We start from the raw sequence: 20,108 nt of genomic DNA, 5'->3' as shown, positions 1-20,108 counted from the left end.
GCGAAGAAAGAGCACGTGCTTGAAAATCTAGTGATTCTTCTTTCAACCCAGTTTTCTTGGGCAAGCGCGACAGCGCATCCTCTAGGAACAGTTATTTTCTTGGTCTTGTAAGTCACTCTTATAGAGAACCTTTGAAGAGCGACTTTCTTACGCTGCAAACGTAACGGGCACTCACACAGCGGCTTCTTAATATTGACTTTAAGGGGCACTGATCAGATTCTACGATAACCTATGGCTGCCCTAGGACGTAGTCTTCAAACCTTGCGCATCCGCGAACAATGGCTAGCATTTCTTTCTTGATCTGCGTTTATTTCTTTTGCGCTTCGGTAAGCGAACATGACGAGTAGGCGTTTGGGCGTCGGTTTTGCAAATGAGCTGCCCCCACCCTTTGCTGGCTTCCATCCACCGACAACGTCAGCGGTATTCCTTTCTCAATATATGCAAGAACACGTACCTTTGTTAGACCGGCGCGAAGGCTTCGGACGCTTTCTTCAGTCACTTGTTTCCAGAGCCACGCTGTGTTCTTTTGAAATAGTTACCGAAGGGGCGCGGGCAGTGAAGACACGTTATGTACAGTGCATATAGAATGTTCGCCTCCCATCTTCACTTATCATCACGAGAAAAGTTGGGGCTTGGACTTCCTTAGGCTGGTGGGTCAGTGCCCTCGCTGTAGCAAAAAGGTCTAACTCACTTTTCCATAAGATCCGGTTATGAAATGTATCTGCAGTGGTGTTGAGTGGCCTTGGTGGCCTAGCAGTGTCGACGCCATGCTTTCAATATACATTTTTGGTCAGTCCGTAGGTTCCTTAATTAAGAACTGGCGGTGGTAGTAAAACGAACCGGCACCTCCACTTCTGGCCCCATGTAGGCAGCCAAGCAGCAGGAAACGAAAGAATGTTCAATTGCGTGAGACAGGTGTGTATATACAGAGCCAGACCAAGCTTACGCATGCGTGGTAACATTATTCTTGATGACGTTGTCCCTAGTCACATATACCGCAGATATCTTGATAGCCTGATTGGTGACATGGATGCGATTCACCGTAGAATATCGCTTCCTGAAGCCGGTCTGTTCTCTTGGTTGAATGAAGTGTAGCTATTATTCTATTGAAAGTTATCTTTGTGAACATTATGCACCACATTGAAAGCAACCTAATGGGCCTGCAATTATTCAGTGCCTTAACGTCTCTCTCTTTAAAGATTAGTGTAATATTGGCAACCTCCGAGCTCTATGGTACACTTAGGGTCAAAACGCATTGCGTACAGAGGGCGGCAAGCATTTCCAGCATCATATATTGTCCATGTTTAATAAAATTGACGGCTATTCCATCTTCTCCTTTTCCTTACCCTCTTGTCATGTCTTGCTAGGCCCTTCTAAGTTCACCGATAGCTACATAAGGAGTCCCTGCGTTCTGTTCATCGCTACTACGAACACAGGTAGCGTGGCTTCTCTGGGCACTGTACAGGTCAGTATAAAATTATTCCCCTGGTTCAGAAGAAGAAAAGGCTGATCAGCGGTCTACAAAAAAAGTTATTTGCGAGGGGTTACAAAATGCGATTCGAAAGCAGAAATATCGTCACGCAAAGAGCGGTCCACTCTATTTATAAATAATGTGAATTTTTCGCTGCAAGCCCTACTTATATATTACTAGGCTGCCACGATAAATAATTGTACTAGTTAATAAACAACAAATAAAAATCTACATTGCTGGAGCGATCAATACGGAAAAGGGTGTTACAATCCAAAATCCTCTGCATTCCATCGCTGGCTTGTAACCACTATTAAACGCATGCCAAATGTGGCGTCGACGCGCCTGTTTAATTAGGTGATTGGCAGCACTGAAAGGGGGGGGGGGGGGGGGCATCCCCATGTTTACCACATGGAAGCACTATACGTGAGCACTCTTCATAGAGCGGCCAATATGCTTAGCATACTCTTGCGGCGCCCTCTTTCAGACATTCACTAAAGGATAATTACGTGGAGCATGGGAAATGCCACGCCCGTCCGCGGCATCATCAGTGCGCGGTACCAATGTGTAACGGCGACCACTGCTCCTGCAAGGGGCGAGGCTCGCTGGGCCAACTTCTTGAGTGTTCGCGCCGCTGACCCTGGTGGCATGCTTTCCCCGAAATGAAAGGCCGCGCCAGTCGCCGATGGAACGAATGCATGAGAGGAAGAGCGTTGTGCCGCGCAAGACGGGCGACGATGGCTACGATGTGGCGCCAGAGTAGTGCGCGTCGTCTGTGTAGAAACAAAGAGCGCTCCTCACAGCGTTCTCTTTGCAAACTGCATACCTATGTAATCATGATACAAAACATTGACACGCGAAATGAAAACACGTATAAAGCTGCGCTCAAATTTCGCATTGGAAAGAAAGTCGGCGAAATTTATCGCCGACTTTCACTTCCCTTTAGCTTATAATTTAAATGAACTATGTATTTATACTCCAAATAAATTAACCTATTCTTTCGTTGGCTTCGTTATCTGATTGCTTCTCGATGCAGAGATAAATAAACTGAGATGAACGGAGAGAAATGAAATTATTTAGGTATCGATTGAACCCCGTGCGACGTTCACAATCTGCGCAGTTACTACTCGGAGCGTCGTTGGGGACAGAACATTTTAGGAAAGATAGTAGTTTCGAAATTTCTTTTTCGCCACATTAGGCAAGGAGCTTACGTCAACAAAAAGAACGGTAATCGGCAAGATTCGTTTAACAATAAGCGTTGTTGAACCGCTACTGCAAGAGTGCTAGTTACAACTAGACTAGTAAAACATTGACTTCTTTTGGTATGGGCTATACTAGAGTACACGTGCTCAGTAGAAAGCGATGCATTATGCTTCACCTCGCAGCTACCCTGCAACAGTGATCATTTACATATTAAGCATGCGGTGATATTGTATCGTATCGGGTCTGAGACGTGTGCTATGCATGATAAACTGAAGGGTCGTCGCCCCACTTCCCTGTATATCGTAGCATGATCATTTCAGGGGCAGTGCCCCATTTCAGACTATAAAAAAACTGCTCAATAAATTCTGGTCACTCGTGCTTTGGTCACTGAGAACATGGTGCCATGCTGATACGTGGAGTCAGAAGTGTTTAGCCCATCCCTCCATCCGCTCGTTAGAAGTAGAGCAGTTGCCGAACTCAGGTTGCCAGCATGTATTTCATGAAGCCACCGCAGCCGTCGCGGTTGGAAGGTGACATAAGCAAGCACTGGCGGCTGCTCATGTAACGGTTCCAACTATTCCATACTCCCGTGGAACCAGCGAATAAGAAACGAGAAGCATGGACGAAAGCTGCGTTGCTACTGAGCGTCGCTGTAGAGCAAGCCATCGAGGTGCACAACACCTTCAGCTTCACTGAAGACGAGTCAAAGGATGATTACGACGCAGTGATGCAAACGTTTGTCGAATAACACGGCGGAAGAATGCGCCGCAGACGCAGTCGAACATTCCGTTGAACGTCGACATTGACAAGCGAAGAAGTGAACGCGTTCGCTCTCCACGGCTGCCTCGAAGGAACTCCGGCAAGGCGAGGGAAGGAACCGAGAGAAAGGGCGCGTGCTTTTAGGGGCAAAGTTGCAGGGAGAGTGACGATAAGGTGGGGTGGGGGGCGGGGTTACTGTCGCCACGTTTTTACTCGTTCGCTCGTCCGTTCTTTCAGGCTCTGTACCTTCATAATTATCATCGGTGGTTTCTGCCTTATAAGTTAACCTCAGATTAATGTAATTTTTAAGTTACATCAACTAATTAAAAATGTTATTCCCCTTCCATCTGTTCATGGTAGCTAATCAGCCGTAGTCTTGGTTGATCTCCCTATATTACATTTATTACTTTGTTTTTCTGTTGCAAACATCGGGCAATTATATATATACTTTGAACTCAGGTAAGATCCACAGATTCTTCATATTCTCTGAAGTAGAACTATTAAGGCGCACTTGGGTTTCAAGCAAAAGAATGCCGTTTTTCAAACATGAAGATTCGGAATGAGTTCCAGGTGGCCTGCTTCGCCATTCTAAGCGGGCATTCATTTATATAATATCCTGGAAACCTATTCTACACAATCGAACCAAAACCACTAATTTTCATCTAGCCTTGAAGCATGGTCTCTTGAATATCTGCTAGGATATAAATCTCAAGTTACGCGCCTGCTAGAATATAAATCTCAAATTACGCGCAACGAACCACTCTTCCTACGCTCTCTCTACCACAGAACCACGTACATGCTATACTGTTATGCAGCAACATATGCTTTCAAGCAGCGTGAAGTTATTGTTCGCAGCAAACTTTACAAAGGATTTTCTTTTCGTAGAGTCCTCTTGGCTATGACATTGGTAGCATCGTCATCACTGAGGTCAAGCGGACAAAAATAAGGGTATTTGAATGTGCTCGCTGTTGGGAGAAACAAACAAGCTTAAAAAAGACCAATTCTCTGTTGAAAGGTGACCAATTTGTCAAGTTTTGACGTCCACGTTGCTCGTAGCTTCAGTAAAAGTGACGTCATTCCTCGAATACTTCCGCACTTTTAAGCAAGCATTTTTAGTAGCAATTGTGTGATCAAGTACAAAAGAAAGGTGGACAAACGCACTTGCACAAACAACACCGAAGTGTCGTAGGGCGCTAGTCATGGAGTGCAAAACAAATATTGCTAAATCCTGCTTGCATCCACTGGCAAAACTGAGTTGCTACGTCTCTCTGCGGTGCGCGGTTATTGGTTGAGCGAGTAAAAGCCGATGCAGGTGGCCAGTAAAATGGCTATTGTGCTTCTATTGGAAACAGGAAACGGGTACTTGCACAATTGTAGAGACAAAAAATAGACACATGTATGGCCGTGGTACCTTATTATTACCGGTTCTTTATCGAGAAGGAACCAAGCCTACGATCGCATCGCACACAGGTAAGCACGACACACGTATATATATATATATATATATATATATATATATATATATATATATATATATATATATATATATATATATATATATCGAATGGTGCCTCCACACGACTGTCCATTTTTTGTACGTCGACGCATTCCTACATTCATCCGTGAATATGGGAGCAGACTGCAACCAACCTGAGCCGTCCCTTGTAAAACATCCTTCTATCAGTTTTTAACCACGCACCTAACAGGATGACGTAGAATAAAATAATGACATTTATTCGGAACTTTTCTACAATGATTCTTTTGTGCTTAGGACACTTTGCGCTGTTTCATATTGTAATACTTCACATACACTCATATCGCATTTGCTCCATCAGATTAGTTTTTAATTATAGCTATTTAATTGTCCCACCTTGCATGATGTGTTTTTGCTTTAATTTCTTTTTTTTTGTTCTCGTACATCACTTCGTTGCATATACGTTTTTCATGTCCAGGCATTCAATTGCAATTTGCACATTTTTGCTCATATTCCTCCTAGTACATATGGTTTTTGGCATTCGTCACAGGTGTTATATACAGGGTGTTCAAATTTAACATTTATAGTTTTGTTAAAGTTAGGCACTGGGAGACACGGGAAGACCGCCTGTGCAAATAAGTTATGTGGCCAGGGGGGCACAACTTGAGATGCTAATGATCTTTGTCAGTAGTCCCATCAACTAATACACAATAATTAACTTTTTAGGTAACTGCTGTAAGTGGGTATTGTATTGAAAAGTTAGAGGCAGTCGTGTTTCTACACCGTATCAGTTGGAAGAATTCTTCTAACGTTTCTGTGCTCTGAGACATGCAACTCCGAATTTTAATCATCGTTCGCATCGTTCCCACTCCTGCTATAGCGCAAATTGCGCTGCAGTATGTATAAATAAATAAATAAAATAAAATAAAAATTACGCATACAAGAGAGGGAGGATTGGCGCCAAGGTCCTCCCTGATGCGACGCGGCTGTTGCGTGCTGCGTTTAGTCTGACAACTGGGCGGAGGCACTCCTGCGAGCAGGCTACAAGCAGGAGTGTGGACTGCCACCAGGTACGGCCACTTTCCTTCGGCAAGTACTCTGACATCCCATAACTACCCAAGAACTTGTCGAAGACCGCCTTGTATTCATCAGGACAGACTGCAAAGATCCACGAGTGAGAAAGCACGAGCGAGCATAGAAAGCAGCAGAAGGAGAGCGAAATAAATTAAGAGAAATTATCTTTGAGAATTAATTATCCGTATCCTACGGGGAGTGGTATGAAAAGTACAGATGACGCATATGTGTGCAAAGAGGGGGAAGATACGATGATGATGGTGTAATTGCCACAACAGAATAATCTTGGCTAGACCAAGCTGGAGGGACGATCGTGGTATGATGACGGCGACGTGACGACCATGGGATAGCGACAATGTTGCGATGAGTTCACGACCACCATGAGATGACGACGCTGGTGTTGAAATGACGGTGTGACGATAACGTGCAGCCGGTGCTGGTGTGACGCCGAAGGAACGACAATGTTAAAATGATTACAGAGTTATGAAGACGAGGGCATTACAGCAACTGTATGACGACTACGGCGTCTCGACAGCATTTTCTCCAGTTCACTGCGATGCACTCTGTGTTGGCGATATGGCCATAGCACTAAGGTGTGTAGATCAGACCTTCGGTGCTGCATTCGTGGAGAAGGCCACGGTGCAAAAACGTGTTCCTCTCAGTGTGACAGATCCTGTTTATGCGAAGGTTCCCACCCTGCGGACTGTTCGAAATGTCCTGCGAGGAAGAACTGTATTTGTAGAAAGAGAGAGATCGCTTCCAAGTGTGAGCGTATGCGGTCTAGCAAGCTGCTCGGCAGGAAGTATCTGAACACAACCACCCGTAACGCACACTTTGAATGGCCAGAGACATGTAAAATATTGGTCTTGTCGTTATTAGAAATTTCAGATCTTGTATAGCTAAATGAATTCGTAATGCAATTCCTCGTAGAATGTTCACTTGGCGACTGGAATTTCTCCTTCAGTGACATTAAGACATCTGGAAAACCCCAATGATGATACTATTCTCCGCATTCATTCTTGCAATGACAAGTGAGGTCCTAGCAGAAGAAGGTCGAGACCCATACTACATAGGAAAAATGGAAATTATCAACAGTAAGTATGGCTCTTCCTCTAAAGTAAAAAGAAAAAGAAAACTTCGAAAAGCTTTTATTACAGACAAGTGTTTCTGCCAACTATTTCGCAGCCTCCATATGAAAAATGCCTGTACGTATCCGAATAAGCCATGCGGACTTTGCCTGTCCGGTTCAGAGAAACACTTTTACCACATTCTGAGTTGACATATGTCCATGTCACCTCAACATTTGAATGTTATGTTTAGTCTCATTTATCTAATTTCTTTCCATATATGTACATCAAAGAATGCATGAAGTATCAAAATAATCTAGCTGTGTAAATTGATCGATATATTCAATAATGTTTTCACGTATTGTTGCAATTCAGACAAGACCAGTTGTAATCAGTAGTGCAGCTATGCAAATATGCAATGTTCGTGCTGCTACTGTAAGGAGAAATCATAAACCAGAGAGTCATTATATAAAAAATATTTATTCACAGTTTGAAATTACTATATTCGCATGGTATTGATAGTACCACGGTTAAAGAAAGTTTCTTAACAATATAGTGGAACACGTGGCTTTCACAACTGGTCTTTATGTCCAGCAAGTTCGGCAGTGGTTGCATATATGCAACATAAAGCAACCTAAATTTCCTATGTAACCTGCATAGTCCAAAGTTATTTACGTGTGTACAAGTGTAGCTAATTTGAGTGTGTGATTATATGACCATCGTGGATTGCGTAGATACCCTGACAATAGCTAAATCTCATTTTTAAGCTGCCCTAAAATTTTACGAAAATTTATAGTTCTACCAAATAACTTACGAAGGCTTCCAGGAACTTGCACGGTTCTTGGGCTCTGTCAATTGTTTTGTTTGGTTTTGGTTTCCCCAGGTTCCTAATTCCCGTGTTGTAGTGCCTGGAACAATGAACTGTCTCGCAGTTTAAATGTATAAGGTCTCGTCCACTTTTTACAATATCTTCAATTTCGTTGCAAGAAACTAGTATCTTGAGAAGTTTGGCACTACGAAAAATTTCTGTGCCCAGTCTGGATGTGTCATGTTTATTCGTTGTATTGAAAGTAGCAGATGGTTTAATTACCACCATCGTATTATGCCCAATTATAGTTAGTTTTCTTTGTTTCTGTAACCAGGCAGCGTGTTAACTTGGGAGGTTATTTATTTATTTATTCAGTTTACCCTACAGGCTCGGAGGAGCATTGGGTAGGGGAGGTTACGGAACTATGACAAATATTTAACGCAAAAAATGAAACTACATAGTAAGAGAAACAAATAAGTTTGTACATTGGAAAAAAAAGAAACACTGGTAAACATTGGAAAAAATACATACATAGTCAAGGGAATACAATGGAAAACAAAGTCGAAGAACGATACAAATGCGAATACAATACAAAGTCATACAATATGGTCAAGCGAACATGTGAAGTTCCAAATGTTCACGAAATTTAGCCGGATATATTATTAAGGCAATATTATTTGGAAGGCTGTTCGATAGTGCGAAGGGGCGCGGTAATGCAGAGTTATTGAATGATGGTGTGCGGTCAAAAATGCGCCTGAAACTGAGATGATTATGAAGTCGAGTAGATGTGCGAGAAGGAATTTCAAGCGACAAACGGCTGGACCGTGAGTTATAGTAGTATTTATGAAAGAGGCATAGAAGAGCAACAGAGCGGCGGCAATCCAAGTCCGGCAGCGGAACGTCGCGTTTAATTTGTGTGATGCTAGATTGACGACTGTAGTTAGAAGTTATAAAGCGGCAGCACGATTTTGGATGCATTCCAATTTATCTATTAGGTATTGTTGATGAGGAGACCAGATGGATGAAGCATATTCATGTTGAGGGCGTACAAAAGTTTGGTAGGCCTGTTGACGAATGGTAGATGGCGAGAGGTGCAGATGACGACGTAAAAACCCTAAAGTTCTGTTAACTTTAGCGCATATCTTCTCGATGTGAAAGCTCCAGGCAAGATTAATAGAAAAATAAACGCCAAGGTATTTGTAAGTAGAGTCACGAGGGACATCTGACGAGCAGATTTTGTAAGGAAACTTAGGATATGATTTCATACGAGTGAAGGAAAGAACGCAGCACTTAGATGTGTTAAGTGTCATTTGCCAACGGTCGCACCACTGATTAACTAGGTGAAGGTCATTTTACAAAGTTAGATGATCATCATGACAGGTAATCGTTCTGTAAATTATCAATCACCCGCGGAAAGTCGTATGCAGGAGGAAATGATGCTCGGCAAATCAGTGATAAAAATTAGGAGAAAAAAAGAGGGCCTAACACACTACACTGTGGTACACCTGACGTTACAACAGATGTGGAGGAGCTAAGGATATTCACAGATACGAACTGTTGCCGATTAGTTAAAAAATTGCGAAGCCAAAATAATGTTAATGAGTCAATCCTAAGAACTGTTAATTTAGCTATTAGACGACAGTAAGCAACTCTATCAAAGGCTTTTGCATAATCCCAAGCGTCAAGGTATTTCGTATGGAATATTCTGCATATATATTGCGTATTAGTGACATCAGGACTCCTGGGTAATGAATGAGCCTTGGCTACTGACAACTATCTATGGATGAGGATTAGCTTTAGGCGCACTGATACATAGTGTTATTTTAGTTCATAGGAGCGGCAAACAAAAATTTGTTCACTGCTTTTCTCTTAGTTAGGACATCAATAAATGAAGTTCGTGAATTTCTTGTCCCGAATTAATCAATTTACTTCCGTATACCTTTAATATCATAGCACTCTTGCAACTTGACATATTATTTAGCTTTCGGAGATATTAAATTGCAAAAATCTAAGTGAAATATTAGTAGGAACGCCTTAAAAACTGTTTTGGTTCCGAAAATAACAAGTATAGATTTTAAAACGTTCTAGCCAAATTTTTACACGATTTTCCATTTTCCCTGCAGATACTTGCCGATACCGCGGATATGGCATACCCAACAGTGTGTGCATGGACTTATCAATTCCATGCGTAAGTGTGTGCTGTAAGGCAACGAAATCTCAGCTTGTACTGACCGGGTAAGTGCCTATTGAGCATTGATATTTACTTCCCTCCCATCACTAGCAAAAGTGATTTTAAATATCGTCGTTTGTAGAAGTATTTCATTAGTTTTCGCTCAGTCATAATAAAGGACCGAAGATACCATAAAGACAGACAAAATTAACTCCCGAAATTACGAGGAGCTGGTACTATACTTTCTACTATATATATATATATATATATATATGTGTGTATTTATATAGTAGTCTTATCGTATGGATGAATATATATAGTACTCCTCTTACAACGAAAAAGTACTTATTTTTGGAATTTTGCGTAATGCCTGAAGCCTGCTTCACCTCCGCCACTGGTCAGCACAGTACTGCATTATCTCCGGCATCGGCCGATGAATTCCTGTCCACGCGCCGTGATACGGACGCGGGCCGGGCTGGCTACACCCCTTGGAACACATGCCCGGTATTGCATTACATCCGGGATCTGCTCACACATACCTGTCGCCTGTAAGAACGTAAGTTGGCCAGGATAGCCCCCTGCGAACGCATACGGTGATGCATACAGGGACTAGAGCTAAACAGCTTCGCTGCAATAAATAAAATGGGAATCTCACATCGAATTGGTTCAGTTCGTTAAATGTAACGAGTGATGGCGTTCCGCCTGACAGCTGTTTCAGTCTTTGTATAGATAACGCGAATAATCTGGCTGCATATAAAAATAGCTTTTGACCATAGCTCGAAGAAATGATGCCACAGCTGTCGAAAAGTTGCCACGTGTACTTACTTTCCGAGTGATTGACCTTTCCAGGCTAACAAATGCTCAGGGTTATCGCCAAGCGCAACACACGCCTTTCTGTATTGAAAGCTTCTTGGACATTGTCGCTGATTCTATATGTTGCTGATGTTGTCTCCGAGCCTTGTGTAATCATAATGCATGCATGCCAAGAATATTGGTGTATAGTGAGCATTAGTCATTACACTGGACGATTCAGTTCTTCATGTACAAATAACCGACGCGTGTGATCCGTACACCAGATTTAAGTGATCAACAAGTCCGCTCGCCGCTGTTCTTGTGTTCTGTGTTTGTGATGGAGTAAGAAAGGCTTGGGCCAGGACCAGTCACGAATGAACGCAATAGACACCCCACTGCACATACGACACAGAAGCTATATTTACAGGACAAAATATAGTCTTGACTTGAGACACACACTTAAAGGTATTTTATCACCTGCAGTCCTGCGGCTGCTAAAATGTCTCGCGATAGAAACAGTCTCTCGCCGTACGTTCCTGCGCGTGGAGCCCATTGCGCGTCGATGCCGATGTCGGGCCCGAGCAGTCGGCTGGCGTTTCTACGACGTCACCATGAGCCTCGCCATGGCATCAAGGAATGTGCAGTCGGCGCAGCGGCTGTGATGAAAGCCACTGTAGCCGACGTAGCCGCGGTAGCCATGTAGTAGCTCAAGATACTGCTCTCTGCCCCAGCAACGACGGCGATGACAGCCACTACAGCCGATGTAGCCACTGGGGGTGCCCAGTGTTCTTGGTCAGTACACGTCTCACACATTGCTCGTTTGGACAGTGGCAATACGTTGTATCGCTATATTATTCAATAGTAACACATTACTGTCGACAGTCATCGTGAGATAGGTCCTGCCACATTTCTTTTACCGAATAAGATGACCCGACTTCTCCATCACACAGACCTGGATATACCTGGTAAGAACAAAATTTTGTTTTATGAGCGTGCGCTGAAGCAACTAATCGTCCCTCGACTAACGCGCGACCCTCCCAGGAGTGAAGCAGATTGCATGACGGAAGCTACCACAATTGAGAAGACCCTGGAAATGCGCGCTAGACGGTACAATTGCCGCTTTATGCCTGACAGCACAGACGTTCAAGAGTCTGCGGGATGCGATAAGATCAGATCCCTGAGATTATCTTTTTGAGACTGTCTCTTTGAGATGGTCTGCACGTGTTAACGGCGATTTATACTTTCATACTGTCACGAGCCAGCGCTGAAAAAAAGAAGTTGGGACTGGAACGCGCGCTCAGCAAGAGACGGGCGCTGAAGTAGAAGAGGCAGAAGCTGAGGACGCCGGCTTGAATTATTGCACGCCATCTTGAACAACTGCCTCCCTCACCGACGCCGGGTACATCGTCTATTGTCTTTTCGTGACAAAACTGGTGGAGGTGCTGAGGACGCCGCCTTGAATTATTGCGCGCCATCTTGTAGAATACTATCGCAGATACCGACGACAGGGGATCGGCCAGGAAGCGTGTCTAAGGATTGATGAGGATGATGGTTGGCATGCTATAGTACATACCCACAACAGGGTATTGGCGAAAATCCCGGTGGTACATATTGTGCCGACGCTAACTGGCTTTTTGTTATGGTAGCTTTTGATGATGGTTATGCTTTTCATACAATGATACATGCTCACAACAAGGATCCACCAAGAAACGTCTACGCGTGTTAATTATGATGATGATTTCCATACTATGGCACGTAGCCACCACGTGGGATTGTCAAGAGGGGGCCGTTGCATGTCATGACAACACCAATCAGCTCTTTCAGATGATCGGCGCGTCTTGATGACGATTATGATTTCCATACTATGGCACATACCAAGGGCGGCGGGGGATCGGCATAGAGTGTCGACATGTTGATTAGCATGATCACTGGCATACTAGGGTATATACCCACAATTGGTGATAAACGTATGTGCATATCGTGCGCATATCAACTAGCTTTTTGATATGGCCGCCGAATGTTGATGGTGATCGTTTACCATGCTATGGCACAGACGCACTATGGGAAATTGGCCAAGAAGCGGCAGGTACATTTAAAACAAATGAGAAGAAATGAAGACGTACGGGCCTATACAAAATTTGTCACATCGCATAGAACAGGTACCCCATCGCATAGGCGCGCACTGCTTTGCTTTATAACAAAGATGCGGGAATGAAAGGGGGCAGATTTATAGCTCTTCGTGAAGCGTTTCACGATATCTTCGCTTCTCGCAGATTCCAACCTTCTCGTTATCTGCATTATTTGTTGTTGCTTTTTGTGCTCAGCAGCATTTATGATAACGAAAATTACGAGATAGGAGCCCGTTCACTATCCTAAATGTGCTTCCCATCGTTTAAAATTCTCGTGGATGAAATAATTAAAATGCACCCGAGGCGTGTTTCATAGACGCCCTAAAGTATTTTATAACGCACATTATAACATCATGACTGACGTTATCGAAGGATTCTAGATACGCCTGAATGTAAACTACTAACTTGTTGAAGACCCTTTGGCAAATATTCGTGGTTTTTAACCTCATACCTGAAGTAGTCCAGGCAGTTCTGATCACACGTGAAGCGACAATATGCGCATGGGTCGGAGACGTGTAGTGACTTTTTATTTGAAGTGGGAAAGAGTGACGCCCACGTGGAGTTCCTGGCACCAACAGCCAGTTTCAGCTTCTCAGTAGCGCATTTGCAGCAGCCTCATAGCTGCGAATACACGCCCACGGTCAGATCTAAAATAAAGCTCGAGCACAGGGAACAGAATACGCCATAACATTTGAGTCAGACAACAGTATCTGACGGAAAATGTTGCGTTTGACAAAGTGAATATTAGAGAGAGTACTACGCAGCAGTGAATACATTTAGGGACAGATCACCACAAGGCTGATGACTGCATTGGTTGCTAGTGCACTGTAGCTTAACGCTACACATGCGTTTTCAGGCAGCTCTTTAGGAAACGCATCTTGAGAGCACATCATCCCAACAATGTTAAGGTGCTTCGAAGGTTGAGTAACCTAATCATATGCAATATAATATTTCTGCGTTGGTGTGATCAGCTGGAGCCCCTCGAATTTAGGTACTTTTTTCGTCGGTATCTTGCGTCGTCGGTAATATGTCAGCTCTACCTTTTGCGGTGGCCACGGTGGCTATGATGTGGTTATAAGCACGAGGTCATGCGTTTGACAGCGCAGCCGCTGATGCTGATTCAGGGAGAAGGGGAATTCAGAAACGCTTAAGTGCTCAATTTAGCTGCAAGTGAAAAACGATACTGAACCGTCGAGTGAATCTGGAAAAGCCGTAATGAAAAAACAAGAAATGAAATCAGATAGTCTCCGCACTCTCTGCCCATCCCAGCACAGTGCAGTATGTAAAGGTGTTAGGTAGCGTAAAAGGTAGGACCACAGATTAGTGAGTTCTATGATTTCCCTCAATTCGAAGAGAGAAAGAGTTAAATATTTCAAGGAGGAACATGCCAACCAAGATCCAGTAAGGATAGAAGCAGACGAATTCAGGCTGGTGCTTGGAAACAAATATCAAGTTTCAAAATGTAAATGTGAGGCTAACGTAGAGGTAATGAATAAAGCCATATCTAGGCTCATTTCAGAAAGAGCAAGGGAGATGGGAGGTAAGGCACCATGACAACATATAGGTCGGCTCTCCGAAGCAAGAAATGACCTAATAAAGAAACTACAAAACATGAAACTGTTTAACGAAGGAGATCAGACAGAAAATGCTGAACTGTCGAAGGTAACAAATGAGAATAAAGGAAACAATATTCGAAACTAACGTCAGAAAGATTGGGGTAGTATGAAACGGTTGCAGCACGAAGTAAAGGAGAAACTTGGCATAGGACCGGGCAAAATGTATGCGGTGAAAGCTAGGCAGGGTAACGTCATAAGCAATTTCAATAATATAGTAATAGCAGCAAACTATTCTATACGGACCAATACAGTAGCCAGAGCAGTCTCGCTACGTTCGTTAGTAGTGATGAATAAGATAGAGAGCCTCATTTTATTACTTACGATTCATTTAACATCACCTCGCAACATTTATCTTGGATAAAAAGGCACAAGAAAAGAATTACTAGTAGATTTATTTAAATTGAGGGAGATATAATGCTTGAAAAGTTTTCTGCCTTCTATACGCAATGCCTCGATATTTCAAGTGCACTGGAGAACTAGAAAAATGCATAACAAAGGAAGCGTTAAGGAATGGAAAGAAATATAAGCCCATTACCTTTCTTTCACTGTAGCATAAATATAGTACGTACAATCGGGGCAAAACCACTTCAGTCAACAAATAGAACAGGCCAGCTTCAGCAAGGGATATATTAAAACAGATCACGTCCATGTCATTTATTATGTAATTCAAAAATCTGCGGAGTACATTGAGCCTCTCTGTATGAATTTCATATATTATAAAATTGTATTTGATTCTGTAGAGATACCAACACTTATTGAGCCATTGCGTAATAGTGGAGTACAGAAGGTATGTTTGAATATCCATGGAAATATCTACAAAGTACCGCCTGCTAAAAGTTGCAAATTACCTATCAAGAAAGGGGTCAGGCAAGCAGACACAATATCTGCAATGCTATACACTCTATGCTTATAAATATTCAAGCTCGTAGACTCGGAAATCTTAGGAGTGAGGATCAAGAACAACCTTCTGTTTGCAGATGACATTGTTCTGTTGACGAACACTGTGGATGAATTGCAACAAGTGACTATGGACTCCAACCGAGAACCTGTAAAAGTAGGGCTAAATATTATTGTGCACAAGAATCAGGTAGTGTTCAATATCTAGCAAAAAAAAACAAGAATTCCTGATGGCCAGTCTGCCTCTAGGGTCGGCAGAGGAGTACATTTACCTACGTCAATTAGTTCACACGGGACCCTGACCAGGAGAAGGAAACTTACAGAAGAATAAAAATGGGTTGAAGTGCATACGACATTTTTTACCAAAACTACATTGGGAGCCTACCACTGTATTTCAAAATGAAAGTCATTCCATTCTGTGGGGGCTAAAATATGGGATAGAAACTTGGAGCTTAACAAAAAAGCTCGAGAACAAGTTTGGGGCTGTGCAAAAAGCGATGGAAAACATTTTAGGCGTAACGTAGAGAGACAGAAAGAGAGCGGGTGTATCAGAGAGAAAACAAAGATATTTCATATTCTAGTTCACATTACGTGAAAAGATGGAACTGGGCCCGCTATGTAATGCGGGCCCAGTTTATGCGTTTGCAGAAAGTCCCAAATTATCATCATCATCATTATCATCATCATCAGCCTATTTTATGTTCACTGTAGGACGAAGGCCTCTCCCTGCAATCTCCAATTACCCCTGTCCTGCGCCAACCGATTCAAGCTAGGACCCGCAAATTTCCTAATTTCGTCGCACCACGTAGTCTTCTGCCAAAGTCCCAAATATCGTGTGCCAATATATAAAAATATGAATATGTCACGCAAGTGGACAAAACCATGGGAATATTATGTGCGTTGCTTGGAGATACATCATTATTTCCATTCCTCATCATTACATAATTAGTCCGAATTATTTACCAACTTCTCCAACATTGTAATTGCATAAAAAGCGTCAATAAGAAAATCCTATAGCAACACGAAAAACTCACGATATAGCTTTATTACGTGCTACATAAAGTGTTTTCCTAGCGTGAAAGAAGCCCGCAAATACAGGTCAAATAGCTGCACGACTGGCCGCTCGAGGCACTTTGGGTGTAATCGCTGGCATCTTACGCGCTCGGAAAAAGTTTTGTGAAGCGCGTATTGAGCAACAGAAAGCTGTGTCGGAAGTTTCTCAAGTTGTTCTGCTATTTTCTCATTTACACTTCTAATATAATCAATATAATTGTGAAGCTGATTAAGTATTCAGGCATGAAAATCTGATTTAACGCAATGTAAAAATTAATCTGAGTATCTGCAAGCGACGACAAACAATAACGACGGCATGCAAAGACGCCAATGTTCCGTGCAATGGGTGCACGTTAAAAACCCCAGCTGGTCAAAACTAATTCGGTGTCACTCACTACGGCGTGCCTCACTATCTGATCATGGTTTTGGCTCGTAAATCTCCAATATAACATTTTACTTTTAATGTCATGCTCTTCCCTGGACCAGTCATCTAGATATTCAAAGGACAATATGTCATAATTACCATTGGTTATAAAATCCTAGGTTAACTGCAATAACCGTAAATGAGACAATTAGTTGCCGCATTTGGGAAGACAATTCATGCAACGAAATATTTATTTAAAGATTTGATTACTGTCGCACCGATTAAAACATGTTACTATTATTTTCAAGAAGATCTGTGCAATCTGCAAAGACGACAGTTACATTGTGTGAAAACGCCACATTCAATTGGTTGAAGAAAAAAATTACTTTTACTACCCTTCACTTTCACGTTTGATTGCAAGATCATTTATCTTACTTACAGATGTCCTGCTCCAAAAGGCTTTTCGTCTGACGGTTGGCAATCATTTTGGCCAGGGTGCTGCACTCAGCCAAGCCCAGAACCACCCGTGACCTTGCTTGAGCGTTCCTTGTCTACCGAAGCTGAGGGGCACACATTCATGTCTGCATATCAATATAGAAAATTCCAGTAAAAGGCAAACAAGAAACAATGTGGTATCTGTACCAAACATATTGCTGAGAGACGCATTATATAAATATAAAAAAAAGAAAATATTTATATCAAAAACAAAGATGTGTTCGCATTCTCCTTCTTAGACTTCATAAAATTGTGGAAGACACAGCCACATCCGGGCTCAAAGCTGTTTCCCATGCTACGACTGGAACTACGAAAATTAGTGCAGTCACATGCGTCGCAATGCGATTTTTAGAGGGCCAATTTTACATGATTGCGATTTCAACAATGCGACTGGAGCGAGGCCCAGGGTTGCTTACTGCCAGGTTTCATGGCACACGCTGCATAATTTTTTTATTGTAATGAATAAAACGTTTACATTATAATATTGTTACGTGAGAAGACCCAGATGAAGAGCTATATACACGTATATTTACAACGTAATACGCCGCACTTGGCCAAGAGGCAACAGCCCGCGCTAGCCTCTAATCGTCGTCGTCGTCTTCTTACTCCTCGCCTCTTCGTCATCAGTAATACTACTCCGTAGCACTACCCCCGGCGGCAAAAGCGCCGTCCCGGAGCGACTAAAGGCCGGACTCGGAAGCAGTGTAGTAGCCCTTGAGCCTACTGACGTGCACGACATCACTAGATGCCACAGTAGATGACGAGGTTGAGCTCACAGGAGCAATTTCGTACGTCACAGGCGTCACCTGGCGCAGCACGCGGTAGGGCCCTGTGTATCGCGAAAGGAGCTTTTGTGAAAGTCCGACGTGACGAGAGGGCGACCACAAGAGCACGAGCGCACCAGGCGAAAACTGTACGTCACGGTGGCGGGCGTTGTACTGACGCTGCTGAGTGGTTTGCGAGTCCGTCAGTCGAGCACGGGCAAGCTGGCGTGCATGGTCGCCGAGGGTGATGGCGTCGCGCGCATACTCGCTTGTTGAGATCGAAGCCGGAGGAAGTGCCGTGTCAAGGGGCAAGGTCGGTTCGCGACCGTAGAGTAGATAAAAGGGAGAAAATCCGGCGGTGTCGTGCCGGGAAGAATTATAAGCAAATGTGACGTAAGGAAGGGCAATGTCCCAGTCGTGGTGGTCCTTGGAAACGTACTTGGACAGCATATCGGTAAGAGTACGGTTTAACCCATCTGTCAGGCCATTGGTTTGAGGATGGTATGTGGTAGTCAGCTTGTATTGAGTGGAGCAGGAACGTACAATGTTGGCGATAACTTTCGAGAGGAAGTTACGACCACGGTCAGTGAGCAGCTGTCGCGGGGCGCCATGAAGTAAGATAATGTCACGCAAGAGAAAGTCCGCGACGTCAGTGGCGCAACTGGTAGGGAGAGCCCGCGTGATAGCGTATCGGGTGGCGTAATCAGTTGCGATGGCTACCCATTTATTCCCAGAGGATCACGTGGGAAAGGGACCGAGGAGGTCTAATCCAACACGAAAGAACGGTTCCACAGGGACAGTGATCCGCTGGAGATGACCGGCAGATAGCACCTGAGGTGTTTTCCGACGCTGGCAGGTATCACAGGCAGCAACGTAGAGTCGGACGGAGCGAGCGAGACCAGGCCAATAGAAGCGGCGGCAGACGCGGTCGTACGTGCGGGTTACGCCAAGATGTCCTGCAGTAGGTGCGTCATGCATCTCAAAGTGCACAGTCTGTCGTAGATGTTTTGGCACGACAAGAAGAAGATCAGATCCATCAGGGAGGAAGTTCCTTCGGTACAGAATGCCGCCCTGGAGGACAGACACATGGGCGAACGAATGCTTCGGTAGGTGTAGAGCGCAGGCTCTCGAGGAGTGCTCGCAGCGATAGTTCTCGGTACTGCTCATCGGCGATGTTAGCGAAGGCAGACACAGAGAAAATGCCGTTGGCAGTACTACTGTTGGCGTCGTCAGGCTCGTCTACCGGGTAACGAGACAGGCAGTCAGCGTCCTTGTGTAGTCGGCCAGATTTGTAGGTGACAGTATATGAATATTCTTGGAAGCGTAATGCCCAGCGACCAAGTCTTCCTGTAGGATCTTTCAGTGAGCATAACCAGCAAAGCGCGTGATGGTCTGTGACAACGGAAAAGGGTCGGCCATATAAGTATGGGCGGAACTTCGCAACCACCCAAACTAGGGCCAGACACTCACGCTCAGTGATGGAATAGTTGCGCTCCGCGGGTGAGAGGAGCCTGCTGGCGTAAGCGATAACACGGTCGTTGCCGCGCTGGCGTTGTGCCAGTACTGCGCCAATTCCGTGACCGCTGGCATCAGTACGGACTTCGGTAGGCGCAGAAGGATCAAAATGGGCCAGAACGGGAGGCGTTGTGAGAACGTCGATTAGATGCGAGAATGAAGAGGCCTCGTTATCGCCCCACTGGAAAGGGGCGTCTTTTTTCAAAAGCTCGGTTAGTGGTCGCGCTATGGCCGCGAAATTTTTCACGAAACGGTGGAAGTAGGAACAAAGGCCGATGAAGCAGAGCACATCCTTGACACACTTCGGAACAGGGAAGTGCGTAACAGCATAGATCTTGCCTGGGTCCGGTTGCATTCCGTTCGCGTCAACGAGATGCCCAATGACGGTAATCTGGCGACAGCCGAATTGGCACTTCGATGCGTTCAGTTGCAGACCGGCTCGCCGAAAAACGTCCAGGAC

At 44.0% G+C, this 20,108-nt stretch overlaps 2 long non-coding RNA genes across 2 annotated transcripts in view; one reads left to right on the top strand and one right to left on the bottom strand.

Moving 5' to 3' along the window:
• The window catches only part of LOC126538752 (uncharacterized), a 316,846-nt gene extending 299,447 nt beyond the window's left edge, over window positions 1-17,399 (bottom strand). Inside the window, exon 1 of the long non-coding RNA XR_008614056.2 lies at window positions 17,314-17,399. This is a non-coding gene — a long non-coding RNA (uncharacterized lncRNA). The remainder of the gene's footprint in view (window positions 1-17,313) is intronic.
• LOC140212906 (uncharacterized) lies at window positions 6,990-17,398 on the top strand. The gene is made up of 3 exons (XR_011889879.1): window positions 6,990-7,072; window positions 9,977-10,088; window positions 17,316-17,398. It is a non-coding gene; the product is annotated as an uncharacterized lncRNA (long non-coding RNA).
• Window positions 17,400-20,108: the final 2,709 nt, after the last annotated feature.

The sequence above is a fragment of the Dermacentor andersoni genome, chromosome 8, assembly GCF_023375885.2.
Source record: "Dermacentor andersoni chromosome 8, qqDerAnde1_hic_scaffold, whole genome shotgun sequence".
Lineage (NCBI taxonomy): Eukaryota > Metazoa > Arthropoda > Arachnida > Ixodida > Ixodidae > Dermacentor > Dermacentor andersoni.
This window is presented reverse-complemented; position numbering and strand designations above follow the sequence as displayed.